Source organism: Dermacentor andersoni, chromosome 8 (assembly GCF_023375885.2).
Source record: "Dermacentor andersoni chromosome 8, qqDerAnde1_hic_scaffold, whole genome shotgun sequence".
Classification (NCBI taxonomy): Eukaryota; Metazoa; Arthropoda; class Arachnida; order Ixodida; family Ixodidae; genus Dermacentor; species Dermacentor andersoni.
Window position 1 is genome coordinate 91,465,005 of NC_092821.1, and position 17,782 is coordinate 91,482,786.

At 46.6% G+C, this 17,782-nt stretch overlaps 1 long non-coding RNA gene across 1 annotated transcript in view; it reads right to left on the bottom strand.

Annotated features, from left to right (window-relative positions):
* The window catches only part of LOC140212923 (uncharacterized), a 37,963-nt gene extending 22,341 nt beyond the window's left edge, over nucleotides 1-15,622 (bottom strand). The window contains exon 1 of the long non-coding RNA XR_011889903.1: nucleotides 15,491-15,622. This is a non-coding gene — a long non-coding RNA (uncharacterized lncRNA). The remainder of the gene's footprint in view (nucleotides 1-15,490) is intronic.
* Between the last annotated feature and the right edge of the window lie 2,160 nt (nucleotides 15,623-17,782).

Here is a 17,782-nt window from a genome sequence, read left to right on the forward strand (position 1 = left end):
TCAGCTGTCTTACGCTTGTTGATTAACTTCGAAAGTTCTGCCAGTTCTATTCCAGCTGTAGGGTTGGAGGCTTTCATACATTGCAGTTTCTTGATCAGATCTTTCGTCTCCTGCGTTAGCTTATTGGTATCCTGTCTAACGGAGTTCCCACCGACTTCTATTGCACACTCCTTGATGATGCCCACAAGATTGTCGTTCATTGCTTCAACACTAAGGTCCTCTTCCTGAGTTAAAGCCGAATACCTGTTCTGTAGCTTGATCTGGAATTCCTCTATTTTCCCTCTTACCGCTAACTCATTGATCGACTTCTTATGTACCAGTTGCTTCCGTTCCCTCCTCAGGTCTAGGCTAATTCGAGTTCTTACCATCCTATGGTCACTGCAGCGCACCTTGCTGAGCACGTCCACATCTTGTATGATGCCAGGGTTAGCGCAGAGTTTGAGGTCTATTTCATTTCTAATCTCGCCATTCGGGCTCCTCCACGTCCACTTTCGGCTATCTCGCTTGCGGAAGAAGGTATTCATTATCCGCATATTATTCTATTCCGCAAGCTCTACTAATAACTCTTCCCTGCTATTCCTAGTGCCTATGCCATATTCCCCCACTGCCTTGTCTCCAGCCTGCTTCTTGCCTACCTCAGCATTGAGGTCGCCCATCAGTATACTGTATTTTGTTTTGACTTTACCCATCGCCGATTCCATGTCTTCATAGAAGCTTTCGACTTCCTGGTCATCATGACTGGATGCAGGGGCGTAGACCTGTACAACCTTCATTTTGTGCCTCTTATTAAGTTTCACAACAAAACCTGCCACCCTTTCGTTAATGCTATAGAGTTCCTGTATCTTAGCAGCTATGTTCTTATTAATCAGGAATCCGACTCCTAGTTCTCGTCTTTCCGCTAAGCCCCGGTAGCACAGGACGTGCCCGCTTTTTAGCACTTTATATGCTTCTTTTGGCCTCCTAACTTCACTGAGCCCTATTATATCCAATTTACTGCCCTCTAATTCCTCCAATAGCACTGCTAGACTCGCCTCACTAGATAACGTTCTAGCGTTAAACGTTGCCAGGTTCATATTCCAATGGCGGCCTGTCCGGAGCCAGGGATTCTTAGCACCCTCTCCAGCGTCGCAGGTCTGACCGCCGCCGTGGTCAGTGTTTCGCAGCTGCTGGGGACTGAGGGCCGGGGTTTGATAGTTGTGTTCATACAGGAGGTTGTGGCCAAGTACTGCACCAAGTACTCACCAGAGCCAATCCTGCTCTGGTGAGGGAGTGCGTTACCGGTTCTGGTCACCGGAATCAGGCCACACTCCAGGCTTGTTTATGCAATTTTATCAACACGCGAATTTTCTTTGTTTTTTTAATCCGGTGGAAAATTGCGCGGCACCGGGATTCGAACCATGGACCTCTTGCACGCGAGGCGGGTGTTCTACCTCTACGCCACCGCTGCAGAACCTACGCCACCGCTGCAGAGCAGTATTTCTTATTGGCCACACATAATCTGCTCTACAAATTACACGGCCTGCCCAGCTCCAAATTTTTTCCTTTTAATTTCAACTATCACTTCCCCCGTTTGCTCTCTGTACCACACCACTCGCTTCCTGTCTCTTAAAATTACGCCAAACACTTTTTGCCCATACAACACGCCTCACTTGATTTACGTGGTCGCAGATCACCTGTTGTGTCTACGATCGGCCCACTTTTCATAAAGGCATCCACTGAATTCGAGTTGAAGTATGAAGGTGAAGATACGCACAGTGAGAACGTTACGTCTAGTAAACACTGATGGCTACAAAAACTTTCCAGCAGTAAATATAAAGTCGAGAACGTTTGCAAAGACGAGCTCTTGCGTTTAATGCCACCGTTACACTCTAAAAACTAGGGAGGGTATCGCAGGAGTGAAGTGGCCGATTCATTCTTCAAAGCGTTGTTTTACTCTCGGAAAATGTCGAGTGGAGTGAAATGGATTGTTCACTCTGTCACTAAGGAGAGAGTGAAATGTGCTTTTCACTCTGCCCTTCAGAGAGAGAGTAGAATGCCCGTTCTAGTCTTGCGGCAATAGAGAACAAAACGAAGCGTAATCTTCTGCTTCAACTGTAGAAGGCCTGCCCCGAACATGGCGATGTATCACTCACGGACGCTGAGCAATGAGCACATCGTTTTGATTCTAAGAGAACAGGCAGCTACAGTTCACAGGAACGCGTAGCGAGCGTTCTACTTTTTCACTCGGAGTTGCTCCACCGCACGCGCCCTCAACATTGCGGAACAGCACAGCACCGGAGAAAGGTGATCCGTCCAGCGAGCTGCAACGAAGGCCATCCAAGGGGGACCGTGTATCGTTCATCATTCGTTGGATATAACAACAAATCCTCCACGGTAATTGAATTCTAAGTTAGGTGCACATTCTACGCATATGACATGCTATCGCCAAGAAGTCGTCGCGGCACTTAGCCGACACGATTGACAATGGACTTTGCAAGCGCGCTGTCTCTCTCGATGTCAATCGAAAAAAGCCAGTCGTCGCCGATAACTGCATGTGATTTCATCACTAGCCGCTACCCGCAGACCTTTGAAAATCAGAAATGCTGCCAGAACCATGGTATGTTCAATAAGACGTAAGGCAAGAGGACGCTTAAAACGGTTTTTTCACTAGCCCATGATTCCGAACCTATGCGGAGCGTGCTTAGCGTGCGTTTTGTGTGTTTGAATTTGTTCAGTTCGGCAGTCTACTGTCTACGGAACGCTGTTGAAATAAGGAGTCACATAACAGAAGGCGTCATTTTCCTGGCAGCATGCTTTTCTTACAAATAAGACGCGCGCTTGACGGTGTCTCGCCCATGGATAATCTGCGACCCCTGTAGTACCGTGCAGCACTAGCGCTAGTTAGAAACTTTACCACTGGCATTCAGCTGCATGCTGCAAGACGTCAATTGGGCGCGTTATCTTGAACTTACTGTAAACGCATGCGGAATCCATGCTTTATGCTGAATAAAGTATAAACCCCACATAAGCGATTTTGAGCGCGACAGCTACAAGCGATGCGATGGAGATGGCTGTCGCGTTCGCTCGTCGCCTACAAGTCGTACTCCGTGCGAGCGACGATTTTCAGCGACGCCTCGCCATTGTTGCCGGTATGAGGGCTGCAAATATGCGTCGAACTAGCGTGACGCGTGCTTTAGTAATTTAAGTTGATTTATTTTACTGTCAAAAGTAGCTTAAATATTTCTGAAGGTACCTTGTACTTACAAAAATTCAATCGTTTGCTCGTTCCGCGCCACAATCGGTAGTATTTGAGCGATGTACATACATCCAGTTCCGACTTCGCGCTATTGGCTAGTCGCTCATAGCACTTCCAGAAGACGAGCGATGATTCCTAGATTTCCAGAGCCGAGCGATCAGTTCAAGCGACGGCCCCTTTTGTCGCTCGAGGCCGTCGCTCGTCGCCGTCGCGCACTAAATCGCTCTCTTCGTGTTTAGCAGTAGGACTGAACTGTTTTTGCTCATATATTGAAATGGTGTGATTATATGTCTGATTTTATGTATCCTGTTGCGGTTTTCGAGCCTGTTCGAATCTGGAAGGGTGCTTATGTCTACGGACTCGCTGAATTGTCAAGCAGCGAGTTATACATCGGCATCGAATATAACGGCTGCTGTGTGGAATTACAATTGCAGGGGTGCTTTGCATACGCTTATTGTTTGGACATGCCTGTGCATTTGCTAATAGGTGTTGGCGTTTCAGAGTTATTTCATATGAACAGCTAAAGCACCCTTCCTCTGGGGCTTACACCCGTAACGTGTGCATCTTGCTACTGCATGGCAGATCAAAGTGTGTTTATCGCTTTAATATTTTTAGTAGAGAAATAAAGTACCAAAATAAAAGGTTGCTTTAATTTAGTGCTACCAGTCATCTGTCATACGCAAAACAAAGAGTTAGTCTAATAAACTAATAACTGTGGTCTAACTGGAACATTTACATGCCTTCAAGAATGTAAAATGCTATATTTCAAACTGCAGCAGTAGTCGAGTCTGCTAAAAATGATCTCCACTGCGCACCTCATAAATAAAGCTAAGTTCATGCCTTTTAGTAAGTTTAGATGCAGGCTGCAGTGAGCTTTCTTGTTATTATTGAAATGTGGGCAAGCTTGCCATAACAAGCCTTGTTGCCCTTCCTTAGGCACATCCGCTCATATCCATTGAACTGGAGGATCATATTTTAATCCCTACTGAGCATCATGCTTGCAGATAGGATACTCAAATTATGGCTTAAGCAGTGGCACAACCAGAGATGGTGCGGGGGGCACACTAGGCACGTGCTTGGGATATGTCACGAGTGGTGTTTGCGACACACCAGACTAATGACAGACTTATAACACCTGAAAATGACCAATATACTATTTATTAGCAGGAGTATATATACATTGGTGCCGAACGAGGATGAACTGTCGGTGGTTTCTTCTTGTTTATATCAAAAAATAAAGTTGAAGTTGAATTGATGTTCAATTGAAATTAAAATTGAAGCATTTGGCTGTTGCAGTCATTTAGATGCTTCCCATGCATTTTAGTAGGAAGACTAAGAGCTAAACCTTTCTTGTAGTGCCATGACCTGGACTGCCTTGACGTTGTTTTACACTGTGTCCTCGTGTTGACCTTTGCACACGATATTTTTCAGGCACCCGCTTTATATTGTCACGAAAAGACAATGGAAGATGTACCCGGCATCGGCGAGGTAGACAGTTGTACAAGATGGCGTGCAATAACTCAAGCCGGCGTCCTCAGCTTCTACTTCTTCTACTTCAGCGACCGCCTCTTGGCGAGCGCGCGTTCCAGTCCCAACTTCTTTCTCAGCGCTGGCTCGTGACACCTAGCGGCATTATTCCCCCGCCAAAAGAATGCACCGACCCGATGCTTACTAAACTAGAAAGTGGAAGTGTGGAAGTCGTATGAGATCCGATTGGCGCCGCCTTAACGTGCGAAATACGGCTTGAGGCGAATAACATGCACTATCTCTTAGTGGTGCTGTCGACGTCGAGGCGACGCGGCACCGCCGGGAATGACCTCATAGTTCACTTCACTAACGTGGCGTATCACTTTGTAGGGTCGAAAGTATCTACCAAGGAGCTTCTCAGACAACCCTTGGCGACGGACTGGAGTCCACACCCAGACTTGCTTACCTGGCTGGTACTCTACTTGCCGATGTCGAAGGTTGTAGCGTCGTGCGTCTGTACTCTGCTGCTTCGTGATGTGTATGCGTGCGAGCTGACGAGTTTCCACGGCGTGTTGAATAAATTGCTGTAGGCAGATGCTGCGCACAGCTCAGCTCGAATCTGTCCTCTATCAGTTGGGCAGTGAAGGCAGTGCCTCTGTCGGTGATGACATGTGATGGGGCACAATGTCTGAGGACTATGTGATCGATAAATAACTGGGCAACTTCGTAGGCCGTGGCACGCTATACAGCTTTCGTCTCGGCGTAGCGTGTTAGAAAGTCCGTGGCGACTATAATCCACTTGTTTGCGCTGGCTGACAAGGGAAAGGGTCCCAGAAGATACATGCCGATTTGATGCAACGGCGCGCTAGGTGGTGCGATGGGTTGGAGTAACCCCCCGGGTTTCAAAGACGGCAATTTCCTGCGTTGACACTCACGGCAGCTTTGCACGTAATGCTTCATCGTGATAGAAAGTCTGGGCTAGTAGTACGTCTGGCGTACTCTTGCAAGAGTGCGTGAAAATCCCAAGTGTCCAGACGTGGGGTCATCATGGCAGGCCAGGAGAATGTCATCACGGAGGGCGGCAGGTACGACCAATGGATACTCGTTGTTGCTGGCACTCGAGTTTTTTTGTAGAGGACACCCTTTCGCAGGCAGAAGGTCGAGAGACTGCGAGAAATGTGTCGTGGGATTGTACCACTCTTGCCTTCTAGGTGATCGATGAGAGGGCGTATTTCGGCATCTTCGGGCTGCCGTATGATCAAGTCAGATGCGCTGAGGGCCCCAAAGAATGCGCCGTTTTCGTCCATACCCTTATCGCAAGCTTTGACGGGAGCGCGCGACGTGTCCGCATCTTCGTGTTTGCGGCCCTATTTGTAGGTGATGGTAACATCGAACTCCTACAGACGGAGACTCTATCGAGCAAGCCGCCTGCACGGGTCTCGTAAGTTGGCTAACGCAGGCAATGATGGTCCGACACCACCTTGAAAGGGCGACCGTAGAGATAAGGCCGAAATTTCATGATGGCCCACACAACCGCTAGACACTCTTTCTCGGAGGTGGAGTAGTTGGTTTCGGCGCGTGAAAGGGTGCGACTGGCGTAAGCGATCACTCGCTCGACACCTTCCTGGTGTTCGAAGAGTACAGCGCCAAGACCGATGTTGCTTGCATCGGTATGCACCTCCGTGTCAGCGTCCTCGTCAAAGTGAGCGAGGACGGGTGATTCCTGCAGGCGTTGCCATAACTCGGTGAAAGCTGCGTCCTGCTCATCCGTTCAAACGAAGGGTCTGTCTTCTCGCGTGAGGCGTATGAGTGGTTCGGTGATGCGCAAGACATTAGCGATGAAGCGACGATAATACGCACACAGACCAAGAAAGCGGCGTTCTGCTTTCTTGTCACGAAGAGTCGGAAAAGCAGCAACAGCAGATCTTTTGTCTGGGTCAGGCTGGACGCCGTCGGCGTCTACGACATGCCCGAAAAACTTCAGCTCTTCGTAACCGAAGTGACACTTTTCTGGCTTTCGTGTGAGATTAGCGAAGCGGAGCGCCTCAAGTACCGCCTCTAAACGCTTCAGATGTTCTCCGAAGGTCGCCGCAAACACGACGACGTCATCTAGGTATACTAAACAGCGGTGCCAGTTCATACCCGTCAAAACAGTGTCCATCGTTCGCTGGAATGTGGCCGGTGCAGAACATAGGCCGAATGGAAGTACTTTAAATTCGTATGGTCCATCCGGGGTAACAAAGGCAGTTTTTTCGCGATCTCGCTCGTCAACTTCGGCTTGCCAATATCCACTCTTCAGATCTATGGATGAAAAATACCTGGCTCGCCGCAGTCGATCTAACGAATCATCGATCCGCGGAAGCGGATAAACGTCTTTCTTTTTGTGACGTTATTCAACTTTCTGTCGTCAACGCAGAACCTAAGCGTTCCGTCTTTCTTTTTGACGAGTCCCACCGGTGACGACCAAGGGCTTTGGGATGGTTGTATGACGTCATTGTCAAGCATTTCTTTCACTTGTGCATAAATCACGTTGCACTCTTTTGCCGATACGCGATAAGGCAGTTTTCATATGGGACGAGAATCGTCATACGTGATTATTCGGTGTTTCGTGATGGGCGTCTGGCGTACCTTAAAAGAAGATGCGAAGCTCTCCTTGAACCGAAGGAGCAACTCGCGCAGCGCTTTCTGCTTTTCCTCCGAAAGGTGTGAATTGATGTCGATATTGCTGAGTGTCTGAGCTGGGTTCTCCTTTTTCATAGACGCAAAGCATTCAGCAACGTCTGCTATGGGCTCAGCGAAAGCGATAGTAGTAAGACGAAATAGGTGCCGAGATTCCAGGCTTAAATTCGTCACGAGCAGCGCCGAAAGTCCACCTCGAAGCATAAAGTCTGCGTGCTGCACATACACCATGAGTCAGCATAAGAGAGGAATCACCCTCTGCAACAGCTTCGCCGTCACGCAGATCGTCGCATACGACTATTATCAGTACATTTGCGCGTGGTGGTACAGTTACACTGTCGGCGTAAACCCGAAGCGCGTTACGTCGGCCATTGACGCGGCTGTTTGCTGCACTTTCTGTCGCAAAGGTCACTCTGCGCTCCCGGAGGTCCATAATGGCACCATACTCTCGCAGAAAGTCGACGCCCAAGATGAGCTCCCGAGAACAATCGCGGAGTATAAGGCAGCTGCCTGGAGACGTGGACCCACGAATTTGTACTCTGACCGTGCACATGCCCAACGGTGTTACGATATGCCCCCCAGCAGTACGAATTCGCGTTCCAGGCCAAGGCGTGATAACTTTTCTAAGTTCCGTCGCTAGTTTTCCGCATAAAATTGAGCAGTCGGCCTCCGTGTCCAATAAACGACTAACGTGGCGGCGGTCGAGCACAACAGGTATGTCTAGCGAGAGTCTATCGCTGAATTCGGCCACTGTCGTCGTTGAATCGTGCCGAATAGACCGTGCTCGCATCGATGGGAGGTCTTCGGAAGGGCGATTATCAGCGGCCTCGCCCCCGAAGGTCGCTGTTCTTAGTTTTCCCGGTGAGGGCTTGGCGATCGTCCCTGCACTGCTATTGGAGGGCTTCTAGGAGCTGGAGAAGAACGCCTGGGGGACGGCGAGCGCGACTGCCGCCGCGGGAACGGTGTCATACTCTGCTGGTTCAGGTATTCTTCAATCGCCCTAGGCCTTTCGCCGTATCTGGGCCTTGGTGAATCCGCGGCAGAACCTTGCAGTCCGAGGCGGTGGTATTGGCACTCGCGGTATACGTGACCGGCTTCTCCACAGTGATAGCACAGAGGCCTTCTGTCCGGTGTGCGCCAGACGTCAGATTTCCTTTCCAGCGGGCGCCGATTCTCCATACGTTGGATCGGTTGCACTGATGGGAGCGGCGGGACGTATGACGCGGCGTAAGACGTGGCGGGGTCGAAATGAGTCGGAGCGGGGACAGGGACTCGCCTCAAAACATCCGCATACGACGGCCGCTTCAACTGTGCTGTCACAGGCGGTGCATTGCTGCTTGGAATGGGACCTTGGATAGCTTGCTGCACTTCACTCCTCACAATGGCAGAAATGGAACCTAGCATGGGCTGAGGCGGGCAGGGGAGCCGTTGAAGCTCATCACGCACCACAGAGCGGATAAGGTCTAGGAGAACGTCCACGTTTCCAAAGGCAATAGCGTCCGTCAGTGAAGCAGCGTTCGCGTGCCTGTCATACGGAGCTGAGCGCTGGTCCGAAGCTGAAGTTGCGTTCAATTGCCTTTCATAGAAAGCTGAGCGCTGGTGTAAGATCTTTTCCATTGTGGTGGCTTCGGTTAAGAATTCAGCGACGGTCTTCGACGGGCTTCGAACTGAGAGAACTGAGAGCATCTGAGCAGAACACTTGTTCATCAATAGCGTTAAGCAAAAACGTATAGCGTTAAGCAAAAGCCCCTTAGTTCCATGGCTTATGTAGACAATTCTTCTGGACTTAAGATAGAGTGCACAGTGAGGCGATGTATTAATCTTCCTAGACACATATGTACTTGTTTTGAGACGAATATTCTGAGAAGTGCAATAATTTTTCTTAAGCGCATGTTAACCACTTCTGTAGGAAAAAATCTTCAGTTTCAGGTAGTTGGTTCATTGAGCAAGTATATGCATAGTCGCATGAAAAATCCACGTTCATGGAAGGGATATGTGAAAAAGGATGGTGCCATTTTCAATTTATGTTTTACTTCTTTGTTTGTCTTTTTCGTGCACTTCCCTGCCTGTACTTATGCTTATGTCGCCTTTGATGCAACATATTGATCACATCTGATTTTGGGTTCACATCTGAAGCCATGCTGTACTTTAGTTAGATTGCATATTCAACGAGTCACAGTAATTGATCATGTAATTATGCAAGGTGCTCCTCAGAAGTATAGCATTCTTACCCTAATGGGAACGAAAAGCTACCCTATATGACAAGAAATTTGATGCGCAAGATTTTAATGCCAATGCTCCTTGAAGTTTTATACTCATTTGCTACACACTAGGTAATATTGTAAATCTTTTTATTTATTTGTGAGAAAGTGTAACGCATGGATCCCAGAAGCACCAGGAAACTACTTTTGGGAGGAGGCCAACCGAATAGGAAGTATAATGTGCCTCTGTGCCGGTTTGAGACCGGGCAGGATATTGCTGCAGAACCACGACAAGACACGCATAGAAAAAATAAGGTGCAGCCCATACATAAATAACTTTATCCGAAATATAAGCAAAGCTAGCTAGACCTGCGGTATCACATGAGAATATACAACACATTTCTAAATGCACTGTACTCTCAGTCAGGAACATCCATACGCTGTACAGAACGTTATCAAATGAGCTGCTGTCGTAGAATATGGCACACAAAAAAGTTTCTTGCACAATTTACCTACATTACCAGCCCCGTGCTAAGCAGCTCAACTGGTAGCCTCTACCGTATAAGTGAACGCGTTTAGTGCCAGAAATGCGTTTTCTGGCCAGTAATGTGGCGCATATTTCTCTTCGATTGTAGTGTCAATACTTTGTGAGTTTGCGCACGTTTCTTCTATGGTTAACTTTCCATTCTATACTTTATTTTTGAAAAGAAGGAGCCAATTGAAAAAAAGAATATTTCTACACTTTAATACTGATGAAACTTTACAGAACATACTTATGTTTTATTACAAGATGTGTTCTAAAGTTCATGGGCATCATTGTAATCTGATTTTATGTGTTTGTGAGTATGTTTTTCAAGTTATTATTCAGTTTGTCTTGTGACTGATCAATAAAGATTTTGACCTTTTAAGAGAAAATGTTCCATTTGAGTAACTTGGCGACGACAGATTACATCCCATTCACCAAGCATAGGTGCAGGAGCTGCTTATGAAGGAATCAAATATTACCCCATGTAAGTATTGCGAATCCATTCAAACGTGACCATGGCTCTACATAGTGCTTTCAAACTATTGAGAAAAGTACTAGCACTCAGTTTTGAAGGAGTGCAAACACTGCTTGGGGGAGTAGAAAGACTCGGCTTGGAGGAGTAGAAGTACTCGGTTTGGAGGAGTACAAGCACTCGGTCTGGGGGAGTACTATTACTCCTGTGGGGATAGTATTAGCATTCCCTGTTAGGAGAGTATTAGCACTCTGCGGTGGAGTAACAAAACTGTCAGGAGGAATTGACCTACTCTGACTCAAAGAGGGTCGATCTACTCTCGAAAGGAGAGTGAAATACGGGACATGCAGATACTCCCTCAAAGGAGTGCCCGGAACTCTTTGTTTAGGGTGTAGATGATGAGGCCAAGGCACGTCTCGAACATCATTATTAATATGAAAAAACACTGCAAGTTATCATTTGTCAGAAGTAGTGCCGAGCCCAGAAAGAATTGTTGCTGACATTTATCAGGTTCTCAGGCAAGAAATTACACACATTTGTCTCAGCATATTAGCTGAACTGTATGGACAAAACCACGCGCCTCGTCCTTTTACCTTGTCGCAACGTGTTCTTATCCTTAAATCAGACGACCGTAGGAAGCGATGGTGCGTGAGGTCTTCTCCGATAACTCATGCTAACGTCGATTATCACCTTCTTATGAGAGTAACCTGCAGCCAGAAAGGCCGGAGTACTGCGAAAACTTCCAGGTTGGTGTAGCGTTTCGCAGTGCTGTGATGTGTTGGAAACCTGTGTAGGTATTCTTCCATTAAATCTGGAAAAAGCTTTGGATCCTAATTTGCACAGTGCCCCCTTTTTAATTTACTAGGCTCCTTGAACGTGGAAAGAATAAGTACTCTAGGAGTAAAAGTGGCGTACAGTGAGTGTTCAGTTGGAATAACTGTCAATGGGCTGCTCACAGAAAAGGTGCGAGTACACTTCTCTGTTAGTAAGGGTCATCTTTTTACTTTTATTTGCTGCTTACCTTGGGCCATTTTGTTTAGCCATTGCCGATAACGGAAACATAACAGGCTTTAAATTACAGTCTGCACAAGTCAACATTCTAGACTATGTGCACAATATCGCTGTTTCTTGCCCCAATTTGGAGAGTATCCTCTAAGTTAGCGATATTAGCGAATTTTTTTTAAAGGAGGCAGGTTCCTTCATCGATCGGGTCGAGTTGCGGTATCTGGCACGGGAGCTTAGTTACAAAGCCAGAGCGCTTTTTTTCGTTTGCGTTGATCAGCTCTGCCGGCGCATTACCTTGGTGTTTCTTTCGAAAAGTACCAGGACGCGCATGATTACTAGGCAGATCAAGCGTCGCGTGTCACAGAAAAAGCAGACGCGTGACAAGGGTGACAAGAGTCAGGGTTCGTGCGCCCTATTTTCTGCAATATGTTTCTTATGTCAGAGATCTGTTACGTGACCAATGCTTTGCAGGCATCGCACACTAGATTCGAAGAATTCGGCGAGGGTATCGGATAAATGGTTTCGCGCTATTTCGCTCTTTGTGATTCGAAAGAGGTTTTTACGCACAGCAATTCTAATGCAGTTAAACTGATTACTTCCCGGTTTATTAGTCTCCTCTTGAGACAATCTGCGCGGTGCTATTGCTAGATATATGCGAGAGGTGTTGCTCTCTTCTCACATGTTGCCAGTCAGATACTACTATAACTACTGTAAAACTACTGAATGTTGGGCGAGTTCCTAGCTATCTATTATTATGCTGCAGCACGCACTCAACAAACCAGGACACAAGGCAATGGTAACACACAAGCACTGACACACAAACTGAGTTGCAAGTCAGTGTATGTGTGTTACCTTTGCCTTGTGTCCTCGTTTGTTGCGCGGGCGCTGCAGTACATAATGAATTCCTGTAACTATTCATCCAGTGTGCCGAAAATTACGACTTTACTAAGATTCTGACCTTATACACTCCTAACCACTGTATCGTGTAACACATTTTGGAGGCCTTGGAAAAAACGAGGTTTTAAAGATGCCCGTTCCACCTTATGTTAAGAGTTTCTTATTTATAATACGCACAAAGACATCATCTGTTAAAATTTGGCTCCACCAAAAGCAACCTTTGTTCGTTGCATGACAAATTGTCTTCTGTAATAAAAAACTGGAAACCGTTTAACGCGTTTCTCTACATTGCTGGTCACGCAGTTTTCCATTGGTATATGCTCCTACAAACTACTAAAAATTGCCATTGGGCGTACGCGGTATACGATTCCTGTAGGTTCACAATGCAGGCAGTGTTCCTTGAGTTATACTAATGTTCCTACACCTACAAGACTTGTGGAAGACCCGCATACAAGTTCATTATGCGCATATTAATATCAGTTCTGTGCGCAACTATATTATTGAGAACGCTGTTCGTATTAGGCGTTCAGGATGCAAGCCAACCCACCGGAGGGAGTGACCAAGTTTGATGATTTATTATGATCAGGAAGTTTAATACGTGTCAGCAAGTGAAAGGCTGATGCATTTTAATGCTGTGTGATTATCTGTTCAGTTAAAAGAGGTAATACACAAAAAGAAATAAAACAGCAGCTGCAGCTGTGGTCAGCAAAGTCTGGAGGAGATCGCTTAAAAAGCCTCGCTTTATGAATTGTTAGAAAATATCGGGCTTTGTTTACTTTTTATTTCATTTCATCTTTATTATTATTTATTTATTTTTGCAAGTAGGCAAATGGAGCCAAAGTTACTTTCAGTCGCAGGAGCGAAAGCTGCAGAAGAACCTGCCGTCCTTACTCGTTCAAAATTGTTATTTGCATCCTTGCAAAGAGCTTACCGGTGCTCTAAAGAAACAGTAGAACTTGTTGCTGGGTAAGTTGGTTGGGATCTAATGAATACATTGTTGCGCCAAAATGGGAAAATGAGGACTTGGGAGGGAAAGTACGAAACGACAGAATAAAGCGCTGAACTTCAACTGATTTTATTCTTACAGCAGGGCAGGGAGAATAAACAAATGCGCATGCGTACATCAGTGTTACCTAGAGCGATTACAATGACGTTTTTAACAGTTGCAACTCGTTTTCAAACAGAAAAACAGACGTATCACTAATACAACTCGTGCCTCTCTCTTATATGTGATATGCCTCCAAAAGTTCTCTTGCTACCGTATCACCACTCCTGCCAAGTATCTTTATCTCACCTAATACGGGCTGGCATCTGCCTTCCAGGCAAACCGTGCAATGCGCAGGTAAATGCGCATTACCTTTGTTTTTTATAGACAATTCATGCTCCCGGGCCCGGCCATTAACACGTCTCCCCGTGTGTCTACCGTAGGATTTCCCACCTTTCAGCGCTATCTCGTATATAACGCCCGTCGCACGTTTCACGCACTCTCTAGTGCGCTTTTTCTGGCATCCTGACTTTTTGTCAACGCGGCTCATGCGCGGACACAGTCCAGCCAACTTGCGTGGCGCCGAGAAAACAACTTGCACACCAAAACTAGTAGCAACTTTCTTCAAGCTGTGGGAAAGCTTGTGGACGTATGACACCACTGCGGGTTTGCCTCGTTTATGTTCGGGCCTAGGCGTATGGCTTTTTCCCTTCACCTTCTGAAGCAATGTTTTTGACACCGCCCCAATGACCGAGCTCGGGCAGCCGGCTGTGTGTAGCCTCGCCAATTGATTTTACCGTTGACCAGTGCATTAGCCAGGTCTTAGATGTTTTTAGACTACATGGGAAGGGCATGCTATTTACACATGGAATCCCTTCCCATGGCACTCTTCAGTTTTTAGATGTCTTTAGTTTTTGACAAAAACGACGTATGTCGCCAGTATAGCCCACGTGCCCAGAAGGAATTGCTCACGTACGATTCGGCACACTCAAAGTTAGTTAAAAGAGCAATAGCCACTGATTGCCTTGAATCTGCTCTCATGAAGTCGTGCCCTCATGCGATGCAGGCTAACTTTGATAATCAATCGGTGAGGCTACACACAGCCGGCTACCCGAGCTCGTTTGTTGGGGCGGTGTCAAAAACATTGCTCCAGAAGGTGAAGGGAAAAAGCCATACGCCTAGGCCCGAACAAAAACGAGGCAAACCCGCAGTGGTGCCATACGTCCACAAGTTTTCCCACAACTTGAAGAAAGTCGCTAATAGGTTTGGTGTGCCAGTTGTTTTCTCGGCACCACGCAAGTTGGCTGGACTGTGTCCGCGCACAAGCCACGTTGACAAAAACTCAGGATGCAAGACAAAGCTCACTAGACAGCACGTGAAATGTGCGACGGGCGTTATAAACGAGATACCGCCGAAAGCTGGGAAATCTTACGTTGGACAATCGGAGAGATGTAATGACCGAGCCCGGGAGCATGAATTGTCTGTAATAAACAAAGGTAATGCGCATTTACCTGCTCAGTGCAAGGTTTGCCTGCAAGTCAGATGCCAGCCACTACTGCGTGAGATAAAGATACTTGGCAGGAGTAGTGATACGTTAGCAAGATAACTTTTAGAGGCATATCACATAAAAGAGAGAGGCGCGAGTTGTATTATTCATACGTCTGTGTTTCTGTTTGAAAGCGAGTTGCAACTGTTAAAAACGTCACTTTAATCGCTCTAGGTAATACTGTTGTACGCATGTGTATTTGTTCATGCTCCCTGCCCTGCTGTAAGAATAAAATCATCTGAAGTTCAGCGCTCAATCTGTCGTTTCGTACTCTCCCTCCCAAGTCTTTATTTTACTTTTTTAGCGCAACAATGTATTCATTAGATCTAAAGAAACAGACTCCGTTATAATAGTGTCCTCCCCTTCCCCCGCCCTCCTTCCCGCAGTAAAAAAGACATGAAGAAAGATATCAGCTCCCCCCCAGCACAATATCTCAGGCACTATATCTTTTGGTTATATGTACGGCCTTTTGCTCACCTTTGCAGCAAGGCTGCCTGTATCGTCGAATAAAAAGAGCCGCTTCTTGTTGAGGTTGACAATCTGCACACCATCCTTGCTGCCTAACTGTTCGTAAGGGAAAGCGTTGATAACGCCTGTTAGGCTGAGGCCTTCACAAGCCTGCAAATAAAAATATAAGGTTACCATGAATGCAAGAAAATTGTTTCTAATTATATTATATTATCACTGGTGCTTTGCACATCGACAAAAACGACAATAATCTGGCTGGCGCGCTCTGCTCCTAGTGCCCTTGGCCTTGTCTGTGCCATCTTTCCAGTCTGTGCTAATAAATATTTTCTCATTGTAATAACATAATATGAGACAACGGATCCTAATGATGAAGCCACTTATGTGAACATCGTGCATAAATATGTTATTATCGCAATATTTCGAAAGAAAGAACTTGAAGGACACTTAAGCTTGGTCTTTTAGACTGGAACGCGGTAGCGTTCTAAGCACCCCGGCTGCTCGTCACGCTTCCCAGTAACTGCGCTTATGTAACCGTACCGTTTGCCGGGAAATGCTGGTGGCGAACGCTATGCACGAATGCGAGCTTTTTGGTAGAAACTTCGTCTCTTGCGTGGGCCGATCTCGGAGGTAGGGCACAGCCGCGCCAGAACAGCAGCATCATTTTCAAATTTCTGTTACTTTTCGCACTTTTGTTATTTAAGTCTGAGAAGATTTCCCATAAGGGCCATGTGTTGTTGGTGTTTCGTTTCAAGACATTTCTTTGTGGGCTGTCATTCTCATTATTCCGATGAATACATTTGTCAATATTGCAAGAGAAGGATATGAGGAACTTTAGGGACGTAATGGCGTGACAACGTAACCCAAATATAGCGGATGTCATCTACCAAGGCGTGGCATACACATACACCTAATGGTATAGGGAATTTTTCGCTCACGGACAGCTTCGCCGACAACGACACCAGATTTTATGCGACACGGCGCCCTTAACACTATCGCGTTAATATTACCTTGCTGTTCGGCTTTTTCTAGTCTAGGCGGCTGTTTTGCATTGCCCGTTCTGGTGCATTATGCAGTGCGTTTCATTTCTGCAACTACCCTGCTTGCTGCGGCTGCAAACCGGTGCTACCTACATATATACAACATGGCGCCAGTTCCACGCGCCGGCCAACCCATCCCTATGCCATGCGATCGCCACAAGACCCACACAACCCGACGGAGCACCACTCAACAACCTTAAGGCGATGCGCAACAAAAAATTCCTTTGGATAAATTGGTTGTAATCGAGTAGCATATACCATTCCACAAGAAGGTAGAGGAGATAGGGTACCCTTTCTTGTAAACCATCATCATGTGGATCTAACAGACAACCACATGCTGGCACTCATAGCGTGAATTACTCTTTTCATATGATATGTGGAAATGATAACTCAGTGCTACTTAATGTAGAACAAAAAAGAACTGCTCGTATCCGCAGGTGGTCGTATCCTATACAAGAGTGGTCGCATCGGCAGGTTGGATGCGACCACTTTTGTTCACCTTTATTTACCTTTTCTACTTTTCGAATAAGACACGTAATTAACCCTTGGCTTTCCTTGGTGTCATTATCTGCTCCGTTCATGTGATCGTGACTTACGACAATCGGGCACCTATGTTTTCCGGCTTTTCGTTCATTACGTAGTAAAGATCTCGACTCCAGCGGTTCTGATACCTTCAGTTAGCACACCCGGATTTGTTGGCCAGTCGGCTACTCCGAAGTACGCGTATCACGGGACGCCTTGCAGCATAACGTTCTACATCCGCCCCATCACCGTGAGTTGTGGCACTGGTTAACACTCTGAAGCCTACATCTAGAACATATTTAATACCGAAAAAGTGGATGTCAAACGGGCACTGCGGTTGATCAACTGATGAGAGCATGGTACGCGTAAGGCGAAGCCGTTAGTTCGTGACTCACCTACCATCGGTTTTTCTTTTTTGGTCCACTTTAATTTCCCTTCATTCATCATTTGCGCTGTTCAAATAAAATATGCATTTGACCTTATACTTCCCTTTGTTTGATTGCCTGTTGACTTCATGTGATAGTGGTATAGAAGTTAAATGGTCCTGGCAAAGCTACTGTGCTCCTAATTGTACAATCTCCTTATTAGCTACCTCTAAACAGCTCCTAAGCAGACGAGCGTGCAACCTGTATGTAAGTGGCTGTGACGTGGGTCCCGGTACATCGCCTCCGAATTTTTCTGTCCGTTGCTAGTAGTTGCGGGTGCCACCTAATCTTAGAGGGCCTGCTGAGAAGCCACGTGT